The 23,671-nt window shown below is 32.7% G+C and overlaps 1 pseudogene; it reads left to right on the top strand.

Annotated features, from left to right (window-relative positions):
- LOC124368240 overlaps positions 1 to 23,445 on the top strand; it is a 28,042-nt pseudogene extending 4,597 nt beyond the window's left edge.
- The last annotated feature ends 226 nt before the right edge of the window (positions 23,446 to 23,671 follow it).

Below are 23,671 nucleotides of genomic sequence, written 5' to 3'. Positions count from 1 at the left end.
TAATTTAATCATGGTTTGCTGATCAAAAACACCTGATATCATATATATTACAATATATAGGTGCGGTTTACTATTCAAGCCACTAAGCAATAAATCATCCAGCCATATATTATCTAAATAAACACCTCATTCAGTAAATACAGGTGTTTTATTTCCTGTGTAGTCAGGCTCAGGGGAACAATGTTTGTTCAGTGTATGACTGCTATTACACACCGTGAAATGTATTTACTGGTAATATACTGTAAAGAGTATTCTGCTTTTAAATATCTATTTTTTATTCACTAACTATACATGGTGTAAATTGATACGCCTGGATATGTTCCAAACGGACTGATATATCAATGTATAACCTTCACTATAATTATGAAAATACATTTTTAGATTTTTTGAATAATAATCATATTTCCCCCCTTTAAAAGGAGTGATACGGGGGGTAACTTTAAATTTTATAATTGCAAACCCTATCTTGTGACATTTCGTTTTAAAGTTCTATTTCATTAGTTTGAACACAATTAACCTAACAATACACCTATACGCCGTTTATATTAAAATGCATGGGCAAATAAACACAAAATAATCTTAAGGAATAATGCCAAAATCCTTCGCATTTCAACAATTGTGTGCTTGATATCTTTTAGTAAGACTTTGAGCTGCCCCGCTTATCCCTCTACATGTTACTTATGTTTCTGGTGTACATATTTTAGGCTATTTGGTTCGTGCTAGGTTTGGTTTGTCTTTTTGTATGTGGCATCACAATGTAATGGTTATTTTGCCCATAACTTTCACTAGCAATGCTGTACGGATGTAGACCGTATGATTGACTAGGTTTTAAATAAACATGATGAGTGATTTAAAAATCCCTTAAATTATTATATTAATACAATTTTTAACGTTTGTCTGTAAATAATTCATTTGATTTGGGTTCAATCAATTCAGGTGTTTTTAAATTACATATGCAGATTTCATAATTTTTGTAAGAATATAAATAAACAATTAGTTATTCTTACACTTATAAGATTGGCCATTTTGTCTGTAAAATGTTTAGGTCAAAATGTATATATGTCTACATACCTTGTTTTCAGAATAATACTATTGTCTCCCTGCTATGCCTAGCTCTTTAACAGACCTTTTTAGTGAAGCCTCTTCATTCTACATCAAACTGTTGTCCAGATAATTTGAAATTGTATTGAAGGGGGGCCACCCTTCTCGGAACCTTTATTGTACCCTTGATAATCGTTGATTGAATGTATGTCTGTACATCTGATGCAGTATATTTATGTCCTCTATTGCCTACTCGTGTTCGCTGAATGTCCTGTTTCAAATATTAGTTCTAGTTCCAATGTATCTATTCCTAGTTTTCCAAGATTGGTCTAATACTTAACAGGAATATATATACCAACATAGGAGGTCACCCTTCTCGCTCCTTTTATTTTTACATTCGATATTAGTTTTATGTTTATATGTCTGTAAAATCGAGGCAGTAAACATAATTCATTGCTTTTCATTTTCTTATTCACTATTAAATTGTCTTTCCTTGGTTTAGACCTAACATGTATCAATATTTATAATCCTAATCAGTATCTCATCCTCCACGTGTGAAAACGGACTCGGTTTCTCTCAATAAATATAGTGTGCGTGTGTCAATAGTGAAAAAAACGGATAGCAATCGGCATAAAGTCTAATGTCCGATTTGATATCTCCAATTGAGAGTCAGCAACGTATCTTAGTACATAAATATTAAGTAGGCATTGAAGTGACCTTCATAAAGTTTTGTTCTGGAAACCTTATTTACCGCTTCTCCTCCTGCATACTTCCCTTGGAATTGTGTATCTTTTTGAAACGGGTAAAGATAACTTTTTCATATTTATTTATCAAATGGGCATAAACACACCAACACAACTGCAAAGTTTCATAATTTTATCTTTACTGTATAAAAGATACTTTTTAGGTAAAAATCACATACAGGCAGATAGACGGAAAACTAAACGTTTTAGGACATACCTCCATATGAAGTGTTTTGCTCATTTTCACGTCTGGAACAAAATACCAAATTATTGGAACACCTTTAGGAAACACCCTGTATATATACAGAGTGAGTCAGAAATATGGTGAAATATTTTGCTTTTTTTTCAGTTCACCTGGTGAAATTAGTGAATCTGAAATGTTTTGTTCTTACTTTTTAACTCAAATAAGGTATATTTATAAGGAAAATCACCTGTAAAATCAAATAAAACCACTCTAGAGGTTGCACTGTGAACAGTTTTTGAGAAAAACGTATAAAATTTGCCAAAAATCTAATAACAAAAGTACCGTCTTAAATGTTTGATGTCCAATAACATTTTTAAATATCCAATAAACAAATAGTTTTTCCTAATACAGAGTGGAGAGAATTTAATTAAGAAAATAACACCCTGTATATACAGTATATGACGTGAGGTGAAGTATTTTGTCTTATACTTTTCGTTCCCCAAGTCGAAAGCACTCCAATTAAACTTTTTTATGAACATTCAGTTTAATCCGATCATACATTAACTCTCTGTACTTCATATTAAATTAAAACTTAAAATATAGCAGGAAGATTCACGCAGATATGTAGAAACAGTGAAAGCACATAAATAGCTTAACAGGGAAGAATGTATACAAATCTGGGTTAGGAAATGCGTTGTAATCGAGTTATGGCTAGCGAAAAGTTTTCCCAGATTTCAGCTCACCATATAAAAAAGATCTTCCTTAAATTCTGGTAAGGTAGATTAAGAGATGAAGTCAATCTTTTATTATTGTTTTTAACTTGATAATTTAATAACTTTGTAAAACAACAATACACAAATGGACTGAAACTTAGTTGTTAGCTTTCAAATTTATTGCAATCATACAAATCAAATAATATCATTGTTTAACAGCTGCTTTTTGTATTGCCCACTTATGAAATAAAACTTTCTTGTAAAACATCATTTCGTGTCATTAAATCAAGCCGTAAAGTATGTCAGCATTGCCTAAATACACCGCTAAAATAATTCTACTGTAAGAAATAACTTTTTATTTAATAACTTAAATTCACAATATCTAAGTAGAAATTTAAATGGTTTGATACGTAATTAACAAATTAAATTTATTGCCAGGTAAATGACAACGGCTTGTTGTACTGTTATAAATATCCATTATTTGAATCAAAAGTCTATTTTTGGTAGTTTTTGTACGTTTTTTTTCTTTGTACTTTATTTACACTGTTTTGTTCAGAATAAAATTTGCTTCATTATTCTCAAAAATTATAATTGACCTTTTTGACAAAGTAACAAAGTTATTGTAGCCCAAAGATGAAAAATATGTTTTATTCAGGAAAATATTTTCCACTTGACAATAGTTTTTTGAAATACTACTTAACTTTCAATTCTGGGAATTATTTTATTCAGGTTCTCTTTTACAACACAATATGAAACGATTGAATTCACTCCTGAATGTACCTTACTAGAATTTCAGGAAAACGTTTTTCATAGTGAACTGAGATCCGGTGAAATATTAGGCTAGCCGTAATTTGGTAACGAACCATTTCCTGACCCATGTTTAAGTGCACTTAACAATAGTTTTCTGAAATACTACTTAACTTTCAATTCTGGGAATTATTTTATTCAGGTTCTCTTTTACAACACAATATGAAACGATTGAATTCACCCCTGAATGTACCTTACTAGAATTTCAGGAAAACGTTTTTCATAGTGAACTGAGATCCGGTAAAATATTAGGCTAGCCGTAATTCGGTAACGAAGCATTTCCGGACCCATGTTTAAGTGCAATTTATTCATTATTATAACATGTAGAATGAGCCCCTCCAGTTTATGCAGTAAACTCTGTAAAGAACTCAGTTTGGTCTTATGTTTTTATTAATTGGTATGCTATATTTATACATTATATATAGACGTTACCCATTAACTTGCTTCATTATTAATGTATATAGTTTAATATACAAAAGTTATTGTTGTTTTTATGACCGTATTCTGTAAAATAATAGAATGAAATGGGTGTACTATACCTTTAATCATAAGTTTTGACATATTCAGTAAATAACCATTTTTCTAATTTCACAAGCCGCAGGTACTAAGGGTGAAAACGATTGGAACTACCAAGCAAAAGAGTCACATCCTTGTCCCAGGGGACGTGAAGACGTGCTACTACAGGTTCTCCATAGAGTGGTACTGGACTCTCAGTAAAGCCTGCTATGACTGCCCCCAGACCCTGTCCGACTGCTATAGAGAGGACTGCGTCCCGGCCGATGGCGTACAAAGGTCTCTATTATGGTCGTCAATAGGCAAATGCCTGGTCCCAGTGTCGAGGTCCTTTATTAGTCTATAGTTAACATTTCAAATGCTATTAAAACCATATTGGATATACCTATAAAATATTATGAAATTTACTAAGCAAAACACATATTTAATAGTATTGCTATACTTCATACAAAAAGTTTTAACCTATTTAAAGACAAATCTATTATCAACGAATATTCCTCAAATTTTCCCCAATTTAAACTGTCAATTCGATATGTCTTCCTGCAAAGCACGGCAAGAAAGAAACATAGCCTTACTCAAATCGTCCTCGTATAGCCGAAAACATTTTTAGTGCTTTCCAAGTTCCACTTAGTCGGATAACTTACCACGACAGTTTTCCTTGATCTGACGTTGAGTGTCATGTTCTGCTAGCGAGTGTGTGTAAAATTACTGTAAAACATTAGAAATATTGTTTTGTATCATACGAAATAGTTCGAAATAGTTATAAATGTACATGACGTAGGGTTTGGCGATGATTTAATTAATTTAAATAAACAAGAAAGTTTTGAGCTAATACTCAATTATATAAGTACTACGTGGAAAGCAACTTTTATATGGTTGTGGCACAATGCAAGATATTGTATGGATGACATGAACAGAGAGTTAATATGATGTACTTTAAGATAATTCATAACTGAAATAAAGCATAAACAAGGCTCACACTCCCATAAAGAAAGTAAATCATTTAAAGGGGTAAGATTTTAGTGCAAAGCTCGTGGTTCCCTGTCAAACGTACATTTGATATCACTAACCGAAATTTTAGATATCGAAAGGAAGGTAGAGAAATTGAATACAAAAGAAGAATTACATATCTATCTAAATTTGAATAATGATCCTCATTAAATTTTGAATAGTAATCTGAAAAAAAATAAGACAAACCCAATTAAAAAAAAAATTTTAATATTAAATACAGATACATGATAATTACAAAGTATCATATTCAATTAGTAATATTTGTTTAACTTGTATAACGTTTACCAGTTATTTGAATAACCATAAATAGCTACATTGAAACACATAAACCAATATTTAAAACTTATTTTTATATGGTCTTGCAATAGCAATTACTTTTGTGATGTGTCTGACGAAGATAGCCTTGCTATCTAAAAGGCCTTACAAAAATATAAGTTTTAAATATTGGTTTATGTTTTTAAATGTAATTAAGTTACAGTAGACAACATAAGTTTCCATATTCAACATAAATGGCTAAGCTTTAGGGAAAATTATCACTCGTGGGGCTAGAAAAAGACCCTAATATATGTTGAATGAACGTTCATTAATAAATTAGCATCATTGAGATTGGTGTTGGTGAATGTCATTTCACGGGATTTGGCTGAGCATTAGGGAATAATTTTATATTGGTCCTAAGTATAACCATGAAGGCAACGATGAAAAGAGGATTCAAGAATTTTGAGAGCAAATATCTTTATAGTGATTTAATTTCAGCGCACTCTTGGCTTGTAGTAGCCTCGTTAGCTCACGGGAACATTTACTCGTATTAATAGAAAGCTGCTATGAAACCTGATTTAAATGAAACGCTGATGCTACATCATGTAGCAAAATACATCGAGATATGTTACATACTTTTGTGTGTCTCTTTATTTCAGTCTCATTCTCATTTTTTCTGCTGGAAGGGTTGAATATTTTCTATACTACTGTCCATCTTTGCATCCTTTGACAGAACATCTCAAGAATGAATAAAAGTTATAGATCTAGAAGGTTTAATGCAACCTCAGAGAAGCCTCATGCAACACGAGGTGTCGCGTACTCTTACCAGTTCGTAACTAGTGCATTTTAATATCTTTATAAGAAAGGTGATTGTAATTATGTATATATGTCGTCATAACGCAGTTCCTAGAGTACAAAATCATTATTAAAACTATTAGTAGTTATTGTGAAATAGTAAAGTACCCAAAATATGTCAAGTTTCGGTCCATTTCATCGCGTTCTCAAAACAAGATAATCCGCCAGGTATGTTACGGAGACAAGGTTGAGTTGGAAGGGGAGAACCTGATGAATTACCTAACCACTTTCATACACTGGCATGGCCACCACCAGTTCAAGACACCCTACATGGATGGGGTACCCTTCATTACTTAATGTCCTATATCGTCCTATTCTGTATTCCGGTATACCATGGGGGCTACGAACCTTGGCACCCACTTCTGGCACGCCCACAGGTGAGTTGGAGTATTACATATCTTTGAAAATTGCTAGTACACAATTTTCATTACCATAACATGTAGTGATTTATGCTGCTGTTGAATACTCGAGAAGTAGCGAAAACTTATCAGCCCTAGACACTGTAAGGGTTATAGTACCATACTTTAGCTAGTAGGATATTGTTATCAGACAGTTGTAGTGCTATCTTTGACAGTTAGAAAGAGGAATATTATACATTTATAAACTTTATTATTATTACAATATTTATTGTAAAAACATTTTGTAAATAAAACAAATATTCTAGAGATAATTGTCTTTCTGATTCTATGTAAGGAAAAAACAATCACTAGAAAATAAATCATATTTTAGTTATTTTATAAGTATGTTTTTAAGATTGAAGGTTTTAAAGTATGATAGAAATACGGACATTAGACATAGGTGTGTATTACAAAATGTATGATATTACAACGTTTCGAGGATAGAAATCTATCTCATGTTTTAGGTGAGGAGACAATTATACATATGCATGTTCATAAAATGTACAACTTATATTTTGAGCTTTCGAAAATTTAATTTTTATCCTTTTCTTTCCATGTGTATTTTAAAATAATTTATATGTTTTTATAGTCCATGTATTATAGATTTTTAAACCTAATATAACTACATTTTTTTAACGGAGTATCTTAATGTTACTATTATAATTATAAGCATACTGATGTTAATTATATATGGTTATATCTTTTATATTAGGATAACATGAAAATTAACAATGTATATCAATCAGGTGTGCAAAAGAGTGATGGTGTTTTTGGACCCCTCATCGTCCGAGCCCCTATGGATGCTGAAATCGCTCTCCTCTACGACGAGGATCTTTTAGAACACACCTTTGTCATCAATGACTGGACCCACGTAACCGGTATGGACAAACTCCAGTGGCACATTCAGATTTCGGACAATAACAAGCTGGATACTATCCTTGTAAATTGAAGGAATATAGCCTAATTAATTAAATAATTTAAATATAAAATATACTATATATTGTAAATATACTTAAATACTTAAACGATGCCGTACAGCTCATCAATACTCCTCTTGCTGTCTTTACTGTGCAAAAGGCAAGATCCTAGACAGAGCAAATATCCAATTATGATTTATGATTAGTTTTGTTAAACATATTGAAAAAAATTGTTTTAATATTTGTATCACAGTCTTCAAAAAACTATGTTACTGCAGGATATATTGTGGCACATTTAATGTACCATATGACGTTTTCGACCTCCATAAGGAAGCTTGATAGGATAATAACTGTAAATAATAATATAATATTCAAATAGATTATTAACCCTTCATTCGTCAACTCACAGGTCGTCATCCCAGTAAGACCTAATTATCTCTTTCACACTTCATATGCCATACACTGGAGTTATTTTTTACGTTAGGAAATAATCAAAGACGGATTGTAGCTGGAAGATTCAGTAGATCTTTATCGTGAACAGTAAATTAAATTAACTAGTAGGTTAATGAGCTCCATCCAGTTAGTAGTAGTACTAGGCCTGGCTGTGTGTTCAAGCGGTGAAACGTATTTCAATGGAGAAATATGTATTAACCCTTACCACGCGTATTACGGGAAATCTCGCATGGTTTAAGTGACTCTTCACGCGTATTATGGGCAATCTCGCGTGGTGTAAGTGACTCTTCACGCGTATTACGGGAAATCTCGTGCGGTGTAAGTGACTCTTCCCGCGTATTACGGTAAATCTCACAATCGAAGTTTTAATTTTTTTTCGTTAACTATAGTTCGTAAAACTGCCGATAGCATGAGGTAAAATGTCGACCGAAAATCAGACAACAACTAAATTCGATTCATTGTTCTCGGCCACCCGTTACCGACCCGAAATTGGTTGTCATAGCAACTGAACGTCATTCTGATCAGCAGCGTCTTACGGGATTTCCTGCGTGGTGAGGGTGACAGTGCTGTTAACGATACCTGCTCTTAAGCTTGTTCTTGTGTTGAGTTGCGTGTTTTAAGTTACTTCTGAACATGTTTATAGTTTTTAATCTATTTAAATACTTATTATATTTACTGAATAAGAGCTGTCTGACATAGTAAATTTTTATAGTACGGTAACATAGTTATTAAACAATTTAATAGTTATGAAACATTATACTTTTAATGTTTATTTTGCATAAATTTGTATTAATAAAAGAATATTATCTCCTAGTAAGGAAATATCAGATATACGCAATGTGAATTATGAAATACATGGTGCACATTAATCCAGAGTTGTTTAAAATTAATTTTTATATTAGAACGAATTATATAATCACAACATCAAGATCCATTCACCAACACATAATCAAGTGTCAACTGTTGGTCGAGACATAGATCACAATTGGGTTTGGTAAACTAGATTTATGTTGAATTTGGAATAAATAAGTTTACTAATACAATCACTAACAATGCTATCGCAACAGAGTTTATAAGAATATTTTAACTCTGATGGTGTGTAACCTATGTCTAAAAATTTTGTCAGCATTAATAAATAATATATCTACTATTAAATGACAAATCTTTGTACAGAGGATCTCATGAAAACTTAATTTAATTGTTCAAGTTATATTACTTGAACAATTGTGTTTTCAATTTTAAACACTTCATGCTTCAAAGCATTCCATTCACAAAACTATGTTTGAAATTGGCAAATTCCATGTTTTTTTTTGTTATAAATTTTAATCTGCCAAAAATACAAAAGTATTTAAATTATTCAGTTTGTATGTTTTTTCTTCGTATAATAACTTCACAAATAATAAATCAAGTAGAACTTTAAACAATTAAAAATTTATTTTTAATGCTAATACCACGATAAGAGAAAATATAGGAATTTGTATTCAGCGCTCAAGGGTTAAATTATTAGTATTGAAGCATCAGCTGGCAGGTCCATTAAATGGATTGATTCATCGCTGTGTTGTTAGCGGCACTGTGTTGCAAGGTGTTCATAATAAAAAATTTTTGTCAATAACGATATATTTAGTTAAAATACCTTCTGAGATAGATTCTCTCTATAAAATGAAATAGAGTGAAATAAAATCGAACGAAATTCCAAATTTTTTTCCTATTTTAATGTAAACCAAAAGCGGAAACTATCTTCATCTCTGCTACACTCAACCCCCAAATAGGCTGTGTTATATAGATTGGTCATCTGTGATTTAGAGCTTAGGTACGAGTTTTAAATACACTCTGATAGGAATAAGTAAGCAGAGACAGGTTAGTCACTCTTAACAAGAGTTTTACTGGTAAAATATAAATCATTAAATTCAAATGATGCATTCTTTTTAAACAATTGAATTGCGAATCTGTGGTATTAAATGTAACAGTGGTTCAAAAATATTTTATTGAGAAACATTTTCCTGAGATAAACATACGTGTAAGTTCTGTCCTCAGTTCGGGGTTTAGATTACACTAATTTGGCAGTGCCCATCTGCTCTTTTATTCTACCGACTTAGTGCTGCCTGTCGTATTATAAACATGGGAGTAATATTATACATGTTAGAAGATACCCATATTGTTGAAAGTTTTTAGTTTATTCCTAATTAAGTGAATGTTGTGATAAAATATCTTAAAATAAAAATAGTTTTAGGGGGTTCTCTGGCCGATTCATCAAGATATTGTTTTTTACCCAGACATATTTACTAGTGTCTTGAAAACATTTTAAATCTATTATTTTTCATTTGGCTCATTTATGAGAATATATTGGGAAATCATAACAGAATCGGATGGCAATAAACTGTGTAAGCAGTTGAAAAGTCAAGTTTACTTTAAATTCTTTATTTTGATCTTCATTCCCTCTGTCGTGAGATATGCCCTTTTCTATAGTTCTTCGTAAACTAAAAATATCACAAGTGTAATAAACGACGATTTAAATTGATGTATTTGACAAAGCACGTGTTTTTTGTTTGAGAAATTTGAATAAATATAAAGAGATCCTGACTGGGAAGTTAAAAATGCACCGTATTTTAAAGAAATATCAAAAGTACATAATCAAGGAGAGATTAAGCCCGAGAGTGACATGTAACGTATCTTACTACAATTTAGAATAAAAATTATCAAAGGGACATCTAGTCTCAGATGGCCAAAGGGAAGAGTATTTAAAGAACGATTGCAAATAAAATGAATCATTTACATCCGGAGATATAAAGACAGTGTGTACATGAATTAGAAAGTGTTTATTTCATGAGTACAAACACCAACTCACCGATGTTAATATAGTTTCTTGCCTCGCTTGATCTGAGGACGGAAGTACTTCCAGCCAGCTCAATGTTGTTGCTGCTACCTTTGTGTTGTGGCTGTGATCAAGGTGGGACACAAGTATGAAGGAATGATCTGTCCATAGGACACGACGGGAATTTAGTGCGATCAAAATTCTGCAACCGCGTTCATAAAGAGGGTTCGTGTCAGGTTCGGGGCGACTCTTCTACTAAAAACGATTAACAGAAATATGGGACCGAGACAGAGAACGGCACTACTCTGCTAGCAAGTACGAATAGGGATCATCAAGACCAAATACGAGACTTACTTCAACCGAGAAAAAAGGCTATGCGTTTGTGAGCAACCTTGAACGCAGCATATGATGCTCAGATTGATTCCGATGGTACATTTTACAGGTACGAGAAAAGAGGGCATCGAGACAGAAAACAGCATTAATTTCCAAAGAAAGAATAAAGTGCAAGACTATGGGTGCCGCGACCGGACCATATCTCCAAAACTGTTCCAACAGTCCGACTCATTGCTTAAGGGCACTGCTAGGCATGGAGACAGACGGGACCACGCGATGAGTCCACCAATAAGAGCCTTTTAAATCGGACGAGCTCGTTTATTGATTTAGCATAAGAATTCCCTAAAATATTTCAAGTGATATCAAAGAGTATTATAGATAATAAAATAAACCCTAATATAACTGTACATTGGAAACACTGTTCATTCTGCTTCACATACCATGGAATTATATACATATTTGCCATTGTTTTGGAATGAATGGTTTTTAAAAGTGTTTCTATTTTTGTGCAGATGAAAACTATGAAGTCAGTGCAAAGTTACTAATTGTACGAATGTTGCGACGCATTCTCCTTGGCCCGGGCTGCACTTAACCGTCTCTCCAAGCGTCTCCCCGACCTCCGGTGGGGGTGGTTTGAGGAGAGGAGATCCTTCCAACTGTCCGTCCCTGCGGAGAAGTCGACCATCACGGTGGACGGCGGCTCCCGGTCCAAGCTTTCCTCTGTCCTGCGATCTTCCCGGCAATCCCACTTCCGGTCCGTTCTTTCCAACAAACCGGACCAGGGCAGGGCCATTCGTGTTACCGCTGGTTGCCCCTCCTCCAACCATTTCCTCTACGAGGGGCGCCATACGCGGTTCGCTGACTGGCTGTTCATCCACAGGGCGCGGCTTAATGTATTCCCCCTCAACGGTTCCAGACATTGGGGAACCGGCGACCGCCGGTGTCGCCGGTGTGACCACCATGATGAGACATGTGCTTTGCCACTCTTTGCCTACCATGTCCGTGGTCTCTAAGCGGCATGACGCGGTTCTGTACCACCTTATCGCTGCAATCCGTCCGTCGCCGGGATGGAAGTGCGCTGGAATCAGCGTGTCCCTCTGGACCGCCTGTTGGACGATCGCGAGGTTCCGGATGACTTGGTTCGCCTCCTTCCGGATGTGGTGGTCATCGATGATTCTCGTAAAACCGTTCGGATCGTCGATGTCACCATGCCCTATGAAGAAGGTTGGCGTGCAATAGTCGAGGCTAGAGAGAGGAAACACACCGCTTACGCCCCGCTCGCCCGGTTCCTGCGCTCCGCCGGCTTCACGGTAACTGTGGATGCTTTTGTCGTCGGCGCGTTGGGTACTTGGGACAAGGCTAACTGGGAGTGTTTCACGGCAGTACGGTGTCGCCCTTTCCCGCCGTTGTGTCTCCACAGCGTTCCAGTGGAGCCGGGAACTCTACGTTCAACATGTGACGGGTGTGCCTCAATACCGTCAAATTCAAGGACAAGATCGTGATCAGGATCCATAGATTAGTCACCACTAGTATAAGTATTTGTTATAAATTATTTATTGATCTTGTTATGAGAAGCGTTCTTGTTACATATATATATTTATTTATTATAGTTTATGAATTGTTAATCATTTTATCGCTTTTATTGTTATTTATTAAGTTAGTATTTTAATTAGTATTAGTTATATTAGTTCCGGCCTGTATTTTTTTTGTTATTGAGATATTTGGATGTGACGCTAACTTTGACTGTTTGTTTTAATGCATCACATATGATATTGTGATCTAGATTGGAAAAATAATAAAGCCAAAAAAGAAAGGCCGTGTAAAATTGGAAACTGCCTTGTAAAAATTTTGATTAAGAGACACTTTCTGATTAGTGCCATTTAAACTAAAATTAATCTTAGCTAAAAGCGGGTTTATTCAAAGGTTATGCCTATAGAGGCTATACCATCAATGTATGCCTGTTAAACCTCTATAGGTACTAAGTGAAATCCGAAGGAATCATTATGTGCTGTATCTAATAGTTCTAAAACATTCCATAGGAAAATAAGTAACCTATGACCTAGGGAGGGTTTTATAAATATTTACTTGTGATATTGCACACACACTGGAATGGCTTATATAACTAATATGAAATGATTAATATAAGCTACAGATCATTAAGATAAAAAATTTCGTAGAGCATTTATTGACGTTAATTCATATACAATCGACTCGAAACTGTTTAAAATACCTCAAGAGCACGAATAAAATTTTTTTATTTAAAAGTGATTATTTAATACAAAAAATACATCATTATAATTTTTTTTTTATTCCAAATGATTTGGTTTAGAATTCATAATAAAGTTTGAAATGATTGCGGTTACCAATTTCTGAAAAATAAGATTAAAGTTAACTTCTAGAAATTCTAATAATACCTATATTTTGAAAATAGTATTCATTTAGTAATTGTGTATTACGATTATGTCTGTTTATGTAATTTGTTGCGGTCCCCACACAAAAAGATATTTTAACCATATATGAAGCAACACTGTTAAACTGTATGAGTTATCAGTATATAAATATAATAGTTCAATATAGTAATTAAATAAAAAGAAAATCATTTAGGTGAAGGATTACAAGTCTTTTGATCCCAGGCCATAGATAATATAGAGCAGGATAATTCCCTGGATTTGAGTTGAGTATTTCTTATCAGTACTGTCCACCTTGAACAGCACTGGCTCTTCCCCTTGTTCTGTTTAATCAGATCCACTTCCCTTGAGAATGAATAATACAAAACGCCTTATAAGAGACATCATTCATATCTGCCTTGATTTATTTCGACACATAATTTGTAAGGCAAGGACATATTTATTATATTTATACGTGTTAAGTTAATTTGTATTATTTTAAATGCAAATTAAATCACTATTTACTTCAATAAAAATAAAAATAAGTATTTAGACCCAATTAGCAAATTCAACATGGTGAACCTAAAAATACCTGATGATGGGTTATTAGAATTGGAAATTTACGAAATAAAAAATACATAATAAAGTGTAAAAAGGTTTATTATCATGCATATATATATATATATATATATATATATATATATATATATATATATATATATATATAATATTTATGTGTGTGTGTGTATGTATATATAAACATAAATATATATATATATATATATATATATATATATGTGTGTGTGTGTGTGTGTGTGTATGTATATATAAATATAAATATATATATATATTTATAAAAATGAATTTGTAAAGAAACTAGGTATTGAGTGTAATCATTCAAATTCAAATGACTTTATTTGTATTAAATATACAAAAGGGCGAATTTAGGGCCATAAGGCCCTGTTTTACAATTAACCCTAATCATGTGACGTAGTAACACATTGTGCCTAAATCTCCGCAACATACTCTTGAACAATTTCATCTTTAGACTTCAGTTTTCATTCATTTCTGAATAGCTAAGAATGATTTCTATGATGGTACATATCCAATAGTGTTATGTAGTTAAGTACCACTAACTCTCCCTCAGTAGGGAGACAATATTATCCGAGGGATGTACAAATTCCATTCTGCCTGCGTTTTTATCCACAGGGAACTCACGAATTAAATCAAGAATAGACTAGAAATTTTGATCTCGCCGAATTTGTTAAAAACGACCTTGTGTCAGGTACCCTTACCTTTTAATATATATTTAAACACGATTTTTAGGGCCTCAGGTACAGGTTCAGGTTAATCAACTAAGGGGTTCACAACTGGCCTGTGACATCAACAATGACGGCCACACCATCACTTCCATCGCTAGTGATGGCCATGACCTCGAGCCTGTTTGTATATTTGAATCCATACTTTGTTTTAATATTGTTATTGCTGGTGGTGAATTTAGAAGGATAACAGGATTACAAACATTTACCATCGTTATAGGTTATAAAATGTATAGTACTAAACCTATTTACAACCTATAACGATGGCAAATGTCAGAAATGCTATTTTCCTTTAAGATCAATCCAATCAAGAATTTTTTAATAATTTTTCCATCCCCAGAAGGGTTCACTGTTAGTTTATTTATACCTTCCATTTGCAGCTAAACCGGATACAGAATAAAACTATTTGTAACGTACATGTGGGTAACTTAGAGTTTGCCTAGGAGGGTATAATCCATAACTGCAGATATCTAAATATAAGAATTGGTCAATAGGTCCAGTTTACTGTAAAAGACTCTTGGAGTGGGTACAACTCTCTTCTTTTTCAATGTTTTTGTTTTCGTAAACGTGAGAGAGTACTGTTACCTAACCAATATTACTCAAAGAGGAACCATTTTTCCAAATTATTGAGATATAAGTGCTGATCGAGGGAAGCAATTTACTGTAAAAGACTCTTGGAATGGGTACAACTCCATTGTGTTCAATGTTGTTGTTATTGTAAATGTAAGAGAGTACTGTTACCTCCCCAATGTTTTTCGAAGAGGATCCATTTTTCCAAATTATTGAGATATAAGTGTTGATCGAGGAATCCAGTTTACTGTAGAAGATTACTATTGGAGTGGGTACAAATCCATAGTTGTTTCATTTTATTGTTATCCTAAACTTGAGAGGGTACGGTCCCCTACCACTTTTACTGGAAGACAGGCTTTTCTTCCAAGGGTAAATAGCTGATAATCGTCCTCATGGGATCTCAACAAGAGGCGACACCTATTACAATCCTTACCCAATCTGAATCTCTTTTTACATGTTACTCCGGAAGCAACCACAAAATCAATTGTAGGATAAAGTGTAATACGGGATGTCCTCAGCTAATTGAGTGTACATGATCTGTTTGGGACACATTTAAATGTATATGTAAAAGATTTTTCACTTCGGTAAAATACTACGGTTAAGTAGACTTCATTACTAAAATTGAAGGTAATGGCTACTGTATTAAACAATTCTGTACAACCTCACAGCTATATGCTGAGATTTATGGGATAATTACAAAGCATGGTTACGAATTAAGCGAAGTCATGTTCCCAAATAATGTTATACATCAATATTGCAGTTCTTTAATACAACTTTTGACAAGATGCGATTTCATGATCACAACTTAACTTTTAAAAAGAATGTAATAGATTTAATATCTAAAATGTATACCACTAGATATTCGTTATTTTAAAATAATAATTAAATTCTTGTGGGCAATATTAATTAATAAAATGGAAATCCTCTTATTACTGCTGCTTTGATAGAGTGTTCAAAAAGGAATATTTTTTTACAGCACTTTGGTTCTAAAGGGTTCCATGCTATATTTCATAACGAGCTCTATATTTTGTATTCAATGAACACTCTTAAAGAAAGCAAATTATACATTTCAAATCCTGCTTAGTTGGTATTTTTTTATTTTTTATCTTCTTGAAATCAGTAAATATGTCAATTACTGTTAAAATTTACTCATTTAGCTAGATTAAAGTTATTTTAACACGATCAGTTTAACAATAATAAAATATTATATTCTTATATGATTTAAAATAAAAACTAAATTGTTGTTCTTCATTTCAGATACATTCTTTAGTTTATTTTCATCTAATATATCTTAATAGATTTCAATAATATCCAATTAGCCAAAGAAGTTCTAGAGATATGTCGTATGATTTTATAACAGTACGTTCTGTATATGATTTAAGAAAACATGACAGCAAATATGCTAAATTAGCATAAATTAGCTCACAGAAAGTAATGTTGCACTTGTATGTCGTTGCAGCTAAACTAACACCTTTATTATATTTAATGATTTTAATGGAGGAGCTTGTATTTTCCAGCTGTTATTATAAGTCCCAAAATAAATATATTATTCTGTAATATGAAAAAGAATGTTTTATGTATATGTAGTAATATAATTTGTTCAACACATATTTCAATCACGTAAGAATAAATTTAAAATGCTCTCACTAGAAATTCGCAATTATGATAAATCAGTTTTGCTTATATTTCTCATAGCATATAGTGGCTGTCCAAATATATTGAGCCAATAACTATATTCCTAGATTATGAACCAATAAGATAACATAATCTCGGATGATAAAAACATAATTCATTGTCACTTTTTAAAAGGACTCCCTTGTGTCTTACGCTGGCGAGCGGTGTTACTTCGTGCTAGAAGCTAATCGGCCTGTAGGCAACTACTGGGTGAGGTTCACCGGACTGATGGACTGCGATCAGCGGTTCACTAAAGGTCACCAAGTCACTGTTCTGCACTATGAGGGCGCGCCAGAGCGGGAACCGAAGGAACCAGGTTTGGTAAGGAGTAGACTGGAAGGTTGTCCACAACTTATCCTGTACCAAAGGATAGTAGGTGAAACATTAAGCTTGAAAGTAGATAAAACCTCAATATTTTAAATTTACGATATTTAAAAGCTACTTATCATTTCTCAAATAAAATCAATAATTTAAAATCTTTCATCAAAAGAACTTAACTGACTAGTTTGTATAAATTACATCATACGAGTATAACAGCACAGTTCGTTAGAGCCACAAAGAAGGTTTTATTATAATGGATAAAATATTGTTGTTTGGTACATAATAAATATGTAACAAATAAACAGGTATAAATTCGAGGTTACAGTACATAACCGTGGAGTCTAAAACAAACTCTAAACTATAGCTATGAGTTCCAAGTTCATTAAAAGAATTGTTATTAAGGAAGCTAAGATTTAATTTAAATTTATTGAGTTATAATATAACTCTTATTATTCAATAACAGTTTTATGCCAACAACGATAGCTAATCAGCCAATGTTATTAATCTTTGAGTACTAGTAACCTAGAAGTCTTAAACAGGTGACTGAATAGTTTACACCAACAACGATAGGTAGTCAACCAATGTTATTAATCTTTGAGTACTAGTAACCTAGAAGTCTTAAACAGGTGACTGAATAGTTTACACCAACAACGATAGGTAGTCAACCAATGTTATTAATCTTTGAGTACTAGTAACCTAGAAGTCATAAAAGGTGACTGAATAGTTTACACCAACAACGATAGGTAGTCAACCAATGTTATTAATCTTTGAGTACTAGTAACCTAGAAGTCATAAAAGGTGACTGAATAGTTTACACCAACAACGATAGGTAGTCAACCAATGTTATTAATCGTTGAGTACTAGTAACCTAGATGTCTTAAACAGGTGACTGAATAGTTTACACCAACAACTATAGGTAGGCAACCAATGTTATTAATATTTTAGTCCTATTAACCTACAGTTCTTGAATATCAAATTGAATATTTCACACTTTAACTCCTGGTAGTTAAATAACGTACATCGACAACTATAGCTATAGTTGTTAACAATAAAAACGATAGCTCGACATCTAAGATTATAGTTAATTGGAAACTATTAACCAACGTCCCTAGACCTACAGTCATGCAGATCTAATTACATCGACAACTATAGTTTGGATATGTCCATAGTTTTATGTTGCAAAAGGTGTAACACAATATTTTTAGGAGGGGAGTCTATCCTCTTCGTCAGGTGAGGGAGGATTTTTAATAACAAACTTTGAAAAAAGAACTACAGTGCTAGTCAGATAATGCTATCAATATCATCAACCTTAGCTAGTCAGTTTTATTTCAGCAACTGAACTCTCTGAATGTCGCCCTCAACGAAACTGGGACTATCAGCCTCCCCGTGCTTGTAGCTAACAAGACTGATGGCCCTGTCCTACTCCACGACACGGATACCTCAGTGGTAGTGGCATATAACTTCCATAAAGTCGACCATCCAATGTATCACACACGTAATGAATACGGATTTAATCAAAGTAACAAAATATTTCGGGTCAAATAAGTTTATTCCAAATGGATCATATTCCCAGTTGAAGATGTGTTCTTAATTAAAACTAGAGTACAAATTATTACTTAATGTTTTTAAACTTAACTCTTTTACATCGTCATACTACACTGAGAAAAACATCTAGATAGTTTCTGTTACATTTGGATCATTGCACTCAAGATTTAAACGGCGATATTTATCTAACTATGCTATGTGTTGTCAAATACAAAAGGCTTTTTTACTTTGAGGTTAAAACTTTTAATGGAATAGATTTTCGGTAAATTGGCATTCGATATAACCACATGTATACAGTATGCCCTTAATACTTTGTTTCAACTATCGTTTTAAGCATTGGTTGTGACTTTTTATTTATACTAAAGAATACAAATACACATTTTAGACGTTGATTATTACAAAACATGGTGTTTGTTTGTCTTATTCTCATCTAAATTGTTTTGAAAATAATAAGCAGAATCGGAAACATAATTTTGAAATGTGGGTATATACCGATTCTTCTTGTTTTTCTTGGCTGAAAAGCCAAGGTTTAATGGTTTATTTTGTAGTTTTGATTTTTTTAATTTTTAACACATTTAGCTTTGCAGATTTTGATACAAGACATTGGTTCTTCTTGTAATATTTACAGATTTTCATTTTTACAAATATTAAAAGCGTACTTCTCTTTTCTCTGTAATAGTGAATGCGACATTTTGAAGGTACACGCCTCAGTTCAACTAAATATCTTTCAAAATGCCACATTTTTCCTTGCTGTCTCAATACAGCTATGTTGACCCGAGGATCTTCTGTGAAAACCACAACCTCACCAACAGCAATACAACATTCTGTGAGTGTTTAAACATCAGAGAAGTTCATACTAATAGCAACGTGGAAATAATCCTTATTGATATAGGTAAAGATAGTTAGCATCTCAAGAAATGTTTACTGTAGAGCAATATCGACACTAATTAATTGGTTTTCATTTTATGAGTAATTAAAAAAAGCGATTATATTACATTAGAGTCTGCATACATTTTCGTACGATGAACGTATTTCCTGCAAGAATGGAAAATCCTCTAGGAAAGAGGTAAGAATTTTCCTAATCTCTAAAGTTTTTCACACTTTTTCTAGCCAGACAACGTACAGGCCACTGCAAAATCCCGTAAAAATTACACATATCTGGAGACACCACTATATTTTATTTGATCTTTATCACGTATACGAATTGACTAGAATGGGAAGAGTTGCTCGTGCACATGCGCTGACTGCACTTCAAGCCACTTGGTTCAAGATTTAATCCTAATAATTCTGAATGAAATATGGAACTAAACTAATGGTTTGTAACAATTTAAAATGTGTTCACAATCATTAGTTTTGAGCTTGATACACCTAGGTGAACCGTTATACCATTATAAAATAGTTATATTAGATTCAGAAAAAAAATTAAGTTAATAAAACTGTTATTGATTTTATATTACAATTAATTAATATTAATTAATATTTATTGTTGATATTAATGTTTTTTGTTATGGACTCCATAAAGCTATAAAGCTAAAATTCCATTTCATGTTTCTAATATAGAATTAATTTTTAAATATTACTGTGTTATTTTACAAATGTTAAATCCACATGGGTAATTTTGAAGTAACACCTAAGCCTCTAGTTATTTGAAATTGTCAATCAGTAAACTGAGTTTTATTTATTTTGTTCGTTATATACTCAATAAAGCTAAAATTATTTTTCTGGTTTTATATAAAAAATTACTTTTTAAATATAATGGTGTTATTTTACAAATATTAAATCCACAGCAGTAATTTTGAAGTAACACTCAAGGATCTAGAGTATTAATGGCAGATAGATGTTTGAAATATTTGGGAATATTTTAAAGAGAAAAAAGTTTTTGTTTTGTTTTTCAAAATAAAATTTATACCAAAAGGACTTCCTGAACCGATAGTTTACTCTGATAAACCCTGTTTTCGTTAGCAAGAATTTAGTTATAAGAATTAGTAATTCTAAATCTCCCTTTTATTTACACATTTATTTTTTATTTATAAGCCATAGTTATTAAATTATCCATTACCTATTTTCATGAATAATATTAAACTTATAGGAAAGATTAAATATGCAGGGAATACACCGTTTGTTTAACAAAAACACCTCAGGTTATAGAAACTTCAAGTAAAGTATGACTTTCTAAACAAAATATTTGAAAGCAGAAACCTCAAAGTTTTACTTCAGTTTAGTCAAAGGCTAATAAGGAGGCAAGGATCTGGAGTTGTAGTTGAAAGCATCTTTCTCTCTTGAAAAGCTTTTGTATAACGCAAACCTAAGATGTCTGATGCTTGTTACACTCTTTGTATATTTCGATAGTAATTTTAACTGTTAAATCCTTTAGAAAAATATTATATTCACTTTACAATGTGGTACTTAAGATAATTATTCAATAAGATCAGAATGCATAATTTTCAGACATTGTAGTTTCATTGCTATTTATTAAGGAACATAAATAACAAATATAATTTTGTGGTTATCGAACAGTACATATTGCGCAGGTAATCTCGGTGTATAAGTATATAAGTCTAGATATTTAAGGGCTTTTATGTGACCATTTTAAAAGAATTAAAAGTCAATAATTCGTTATACAGGGTGTCAATTAAATCTGGAACCTCTTTTTTAATTTTAAAACCACAATATAAAATATACCAAAGTTCACACGTGCTTACTGGTGATAGTAACGCACACATCTACCCAATTACCGACCGGATAATCCCTTTGGGGGACGGTCCACAAGGAGTCAGACAAAATTCTTAAATAGCAGCATAGGTAAAGTTTGGTATCGAATTAAAGGTCTTACTTAGCAGAGTACAATGCCACAAACCGGACTTCAAAAGGTGGATTCATTCAGTAGTTATAGCTATTTGAATTTTAAAACAATTGAACAATGTAAATTATTAAGTATTACAAGTAAACACCAATTTTTAAGTACCTGTGATCAAAGTAAGTGTTTAAAATGTTCTCCTACCATCGTCTGGCAATGTCCTAGGCGATTGTAAAAGCCATCCACTGCATTTTGAGAGCTTCTTGGATTATGAGATTTCTTAGGTGCGCCAAATCTCGAGGCTTAGTACGATAAACTTTATCTTTGAGGTATCCCCAAAGAAAAAAATCCAGCGGAGATAAATCAGGGGAAGGAGCAGGCCACTCTACTGCACCACGTCTTCCAATCCATCTGTGAAGGAATATTGTATCCAAGTATTCTCTAACAAGGAGAGCAAAGTGTGGTGGCGCGCCATCTTGTTGGAAATAAATTCTTTGAAATTGTCGACCAAGAGCAGCTTGTAGTGCAGGAATTATCTCATTTTGGAGTATTGCTAGATACGAGTCACCATCTCAATTAACATTGATAAATATAATGGACCCATAGTTTGATTTCCTATAATACCTGCCCAATCGTTAAGTTTCTGTGGATGCTGTGTATGACTCAATCTGCCACTTTCACATTCTAACAGTATTTGTGTTATTGGTAATAATTATTGATTCCTGGCTTCGATTACTACATTGTCAGATGATGGCAGGGGAACATTTTGAACACTTACTTTGATCACAGGTACTTAAATATTGGTGTTTACTTGTAATACTTAATAATTTACATTGTTCAATTGTTTTAAAATTCAAATAGCTATAACTACTGAATGAATCCACCTTTTGAAGTCCAATTTGCGGAATTGTACTCTGCTAAGTAAGACCTTTAATTTGATACCAAACTTGACCTATGCTGCTATTTAAGAATTTTGTCTTACTCCTTGTGGACCGTCCCCCAAAGGGATTATCCGGTCGGTAATTGGGCAGATGTGTGCATTACTATCACTAGTAAGCACGTGAAAACTTTGGTATTTCTTTCTATTATGGTTCAAAAATTAAAAAAGAGGTTTCAGACTTAATTTACACCCTGTATATATAGATTTAAGCTGAATATTGAAAATTTAAACTTATGATCGATATGTGAAATAAGCAAAGTATATAGTTTTGTTTAGTTAAATATTACGGGCAATAACTGTTTTACAAATCACTGATGATAAATAGGAAGTAAGTAAAGAGGAAAAAGCTTGCTATAGACAGTTACACGTATATGTTTTCCTATAAATATTTTCTTTTTTAAAGGGTTTCATTTCCTTATTCTAGAGCTAAGCAAGGTATGTACGAAATACTTTGTCAATGTACATAGATTTTAATATAAAAAATATGTCATACATAGTGAGTTTCGAAACAAAATCTTCCTTTTCCAGTGTAAATGAATCAAACCTAGTAATTTTAATATCTGACGCAATCTAATTCCTAAAATTAATCTTTGTCTAAACTAATATATAAAACGTGAATGTCTGTTATCATGGATTAACGTACAATGCCAACTATTAATTCCACTTGCATGGCTATGCCTCCCGGGTGATAGTGATGGATAGGCTCGGAGACAGTTTGGATGTGGAACTTGTAAACAAGCTGAACAGAGAAGGACTACTTGCGCGAAACCTCGAGAATCCTCCCTTCTCAGGTCAAGTCAGTTCCTGATGGGGGTTACCCAATCCTCGGATTTCATGCTAGTAAATCTGGTGAATAATTAATCATCTCTCTTGTAATTAGTTGTTAATTAAAGTTACTAATTAATAACATAGCATTATTTACAGTATACTGCTATTCATATATTCTACATATATATATATATATATATATATATATATATATATAAACAAAATAATTATTTTTTAATTGATTATATAATAGGGAAAATTTATCTTCGGAGGCATATAATAATTACTTGTTGAATGTTTAATCTGTTTGGTTTA

The sequence above is a fragment of the Homalodisca vitripennis genome, chromosome 8 (assembly GCF_021130785.1).
Source record: "Homalodisca vitripennis isolate AUS2020 chromosome 8, UT_GWSS_2.1, whole genome shotgun sequence".
NCBI lineage: Eukaryota > Metazoa > Arthropoda > Insecta > Hemiptera > Cicadellidae > Homalodisca > Homalodisca vitripennis.
This window is presented reverse-complemented; position numbering and strand designations above follow the sequence as displayed.